Genomic DNA, 4,987 nt, shown 5'->3' on the forward strand with positions numbered 1-4,987 from the left:
TTCATGATCAAAGTGGATCACAAATTCTCTAGGTCATAAGTAGTGTTGCGACACATGCAATTTATGAACTACAAACAATTTTTTGTCACAAGTAGGACATTTCAATGTTGCCCCATTTAGTTTGTCACTCAAATATATTAACGTCTTTCCATCTTGAATTAAAACAACACTTATGACCAAACCACATACATCACATTCAATTTCAGAAGTTTTATAAAAGCTAGGCAAAACAAATAATGATGCATTGCTTAATTTCTTCCTAAGCAAATTGAATGCAATCTCTTGCATTTCTCCCCATTTAAAAACAACCTTCTTTTTTCACTAAGTCATTCAATAGTTCAGTTATGGTTCTAAAATCATTTATAAATCTCTTATAGAGGTTAGCTAACTCATGATCTGAACTTTACGTGCACTTTTTGGTGTTGGTAAATCCATAATGAATTTAACATTGTTTCTATCTAATGCTACTCTACTTTTACCAACTAGGAAGCCAAGAGAGTGAACTTTTTCCATGCAAAAACTACACCTATTAAAATTAAATTTCTCTATGTGTAATCAAAACTAATTTAACATGCTCCACATGCTCAAGCAAAATCTTCAAATAAATTCAAATATCATCAATATAAACAACATGTTTTCTCAGATATTTTCTCAAAACATTATATGTTAAGTGCATAGGTGTACTACGAACATTAGTTAACCTAAAAGGCATAACAAGTCATTCATAAAATTTGATGATATCCAGATTTCAAAATTTTTATAAATAGACACGAATCATGCAATAAATCAAGCATATCGTCTAACCTAGGAATATGATGTCAATACTTTACTGTGATTTTGTGATGACTCTATTATCCATGCATATGCGCAAAGTTTCATCTTTCTTTGGCATCAATAAGTCTCGTATAGAACATGAACTCAAACTTTCTCGTACATAGCCCTTCTCCATGAGCTCCTCCACTTTCCTTTGAATTTCTTGTGTCTCGATTGGATTGACTCGATAAGCTAGCTTATAAGGAATGACAATCCTTGAAATGAAATCTATTTTATGTTCAGTACCTCTAATGGGAGGTATTTCTTTATCTTGAAACATGTCTTCAAATTTTTATAAAAGAGATTGAAAAACACTAGACAAAGCCAAGTAAAATCCTCCATTGTACATAAGTACAAAAATTAATTTTTGTGAAAACCTTCTCACTTCTCCACTGTAGCCAAATAACTCTCTCTCTTCATTTTTTCTTCAATTTCATCTCTTTCTTCATTCTTCTTTTTTTCTCTTTGATTTTTTTCTATTTTTTTTCACTCAACTCTGGTTTTTCTTTTAAATCTTTTTCCTCAAACTCTTTCTTTCTTTCCTTTAACTTTAATTGATCAGCAAATACATTTGAAAAACTCAAAGGTACAAGAGTAGTTTTTCTACATTTTTTACAAAAGAATACATATTCAAATAGCCATCATACATAACCCTCCTGTCAAATTGCCATGGTCGGCCAAGCAATATATCTCCAGCTTGCATTGGTAACACATCACAAAAAACTTCATCTTTATATTTTCCCAAAGTAAAAAATATTAAAGCTTGGGAAACTACCTTCATTGTTCCATTATCATTGAACCATTGGAGCTTGTAAGGTTTAGGATGATCTTGGGTTGGAATTTGTAACCTTTTGATCAACATGGTACTTACAACATTGGTGCAACTTCCACTATCAATGACAAGACTACAAGCAGTCCCCTTAACGAAACACCGTGTGGAACAGGTTGTCTCTTTAATCATCAACATCATTCTCTCTAGCTTGAGTTTTAACTGTTATAAGTGCCAAATGAATCCCATCTTCTAGTTCCTCCTCATTCTTCTAGACTTCTTCAACTAAATCATTGATCTCCCCTCCATTTTCCTCGTCTTGGTTCATGATTGTACAAACAGTAGTGAAATATGTTTAGAACCTCAGACACTCAACTCACTAATTTTACACTCAGAGACATTCGTGTTTATACACACAAAGGTAGGTTGTTTGGGAAAGTAACTAAATTATGATCAAGGTAGGCTAATATATGGGTAAAGCAATTCTGACGGTAGCAAGCTATTCAAGGTAATCAAGATAAGTTAATTATGAAGTAACAACAAAAAAAACAAGAAGTGAACAAACAACTAAGAGACAAATATAATTTTGGATATAATTGCACACTGAAAAAAATAATTCCAAAGAGAATGGTCGTGAAGATCAAACACAACAATTTTAGATTTATATGCTTTAGGAAAAAATGAGAATTGAAATTTATTTGATCTTCAAATAAACGTGCAAATGATTTAATGATAAGAATTTATTAAGAACAATATGATAAGGATTTTTTTTTCAAGATCTAAATATGATCTTTAAGAGGATGCTAAGAACAAAATAGAAAGATAATGAAGAACGGTGGAAATGACAGTAAGAAATAAATGACAGCTTTAAAGAAATGATAAACAATAGCAGAAATTAAAGATAAAATCAATTCTAGAGTCGGTCACAAAGATGCAACCTACGCTCTGATACCAAATTGATAAGGCAACCCTAATTCTCAGTCTAACGATCCAAGCTTTTGTTTTTTAGCAAGAACCCTTGAATCAGAGTAATTAACACCTCCTTATACGAAATTTGGATCAACCAAGAGATAAAGCTAGAATTAGATTACCTCTTATGATCGAAGATCTAGAAGCATAATTTGGAACCTTGTTCTAAATTGAGTCACTCCACAATCTAACTTGATCAAGGCTTGATTGAATGGCTCGGGTGCAATTCTACTACAAGAATTGCTTGAAACTTAGGAATGACAAATATGATGCTTGGATTTTTAAGGGAAACGTCTCAATTTGAGATCTGAATTACATTCATCCACCAATCTGAATTTTTACATAACATATTGTGGTATTTATAGTCTTCCGACAAAAGACGTTTGTGGACGGGATTTATTCCGGATCCTAATCTCCACAAAAGATTAAGTCAAATTGATCACTTGACTTTTACATAATTTATGAAATTAAAAATAGTTATTTCTAACAAATGTTGATATGCTTGAGTGACTAATGTAACAGGTTTGAAATCTTCGAATTTTGTTGATATGAAAAAATCACTACAAGGGGAGTAAGATTACCTCGAGGTCTCTGCGCGTAATCACTACAAGGGATTACCTTGAGGTCTCTGCGCGTAGGTTAGAATTCTGTTGATATGAAAAAAATCACTACAAGGGGAGTAAGATTCGGATTACCTTGTTGATCAAATATCTCAACCACGATCAAGATTGATCCTGTCGAGCTTGAATGCAACCTAAACTACATAGAATTACAAAGAAACTTAGCCATTGAAGTATATTGTATGATTGATGTCTCTTGGTTCATATCATTCTCCACTTCTTCAAGAGGATTCGTCCTCGAATCTAGTTGTGAAACTTTGCTGCAAAAAATAAGTTATGGAAATAGAAAGGACCTCACAACACTCTCTCACGAGTATATACTCAAGGAATATTTTGGCCACTCATTTACACAAATGAAGCTCTCATTCTCACCTCTCAAAATTTTAAATAAAGCATAGATTGAATTTTGAACTCTGGGTCAATTAAAAACTAAAAAGATAAAAATAAATAAAAATCAAATTAAGAAGAAACACAAAGGAAACATATATCCGATCTTGAGCCTAAGGCTCTGATACCAAATGATATGGAAAAATAACTACAAGGGGAGTAAGATTCGGATTACCTTGTTGATCAAATATCTCAAGGCAAGAACATTGTTTGAGATTTGAATCACTCCACAAGAAAAATCGATCATGTCTAGCTTGAATGATTCTTGTTGATCAAATATTTCAACCCAATAACATTTGTTTGAGATTCGAATCACTCCACAAGAAAGATTGATCATGTCGAGCTTGAATGATTCTACATGCAACCTAAACTACATAGAATTGCAAAGAAACTTAGCCATTGGCTAAAGAAAGCACAAATGCTCCTTTTATTATATTTTCAAGTCTAGTTACAAATACAACATAAATGGCTTTATATAGTGTCAAAATGAAACTATTAAATGCTTTCCAAGAGTTGTAACATTCATACTTACGCCATAATTAACCATCATGTAATTATAACCTAGAGTAAATAAAAAGTCTTAAAATACATTAATGAAATACAATAACTCTAAATTACTCTAAAATGTAATCACCCAAAATTTATAACATAAAACTTCATTCTTCTTCAATGTGCCATGAATTGAAATATCTTTTGATAATTTCAACAATATTTTTTTTTCATATCTTCATTGAAGCATATTGTATGATTGATGTCTCTTGGTTCATATCAGCCGAGAATAGTTCATTTAAAATAGTTCATAATTGATATCATGGACTTAAGTCTTCGAAAATAAAATCCTTAAAACAAAACAACTGTGATTTAAATAACATAAAGAGAAAATAAAACAAAGTCTTGAACGTAAGGGCTACAAAATAAACATAAATGCAGTTACCCTAACATTGATTTTATGGCATTTGTTACGACGCCACCGTCATCTGTACATGGGTGTCTTACCTTTACCTAAAATGTAAGAATGACACATAACTTGAGTATTACTCAGTAACTCCACTATTGGGGTTGAAAAGACAAACACATGCAACATTGACATGGTGGAACCGAACAAAAATATTATTTATTATTATGAAATTATAATGTCATTCTCATGTAACACCGATCACATTTATCGTATTTTGCAATCATCCTATTTTGAGACATCATATTCATAGACATCATAAACAAAACCTCAAATCAAACAACTCTTTATTATTTACCGTTTTAGTAGATGACAAGTTCAATTTTATGCATGATTATGTAACGACCGATCTTCGAAAATACTGAATCACGGGTCGCCACGTGGACACAAAGTAAAAAAAAACTTTTCAATACTTATTGTAGTTTGAATAGGGGACTAAAAGTTAAAAGTTGCCTCATATACATTTCAAAAAAA

The sequence above is a fragment of the Cucurbita maxima genome, unplaced genomic scaffold (genome assembly GCF_002738345.1).
Source record: "Cucurbita maxima cultivar Rimu unplaced genomic scaffold, Cmax_1.0 Cma_Scf00019, whole genome shotgun sequence".
NCBI classification, from domain to species: domain Eukaryota; kingdom Viridiplantae; phylum Streptophyta; class Magnoliopsida; order Cucurbitales; family Cucurbitaceae; genus Cucurbita; species Cucurbita maxima.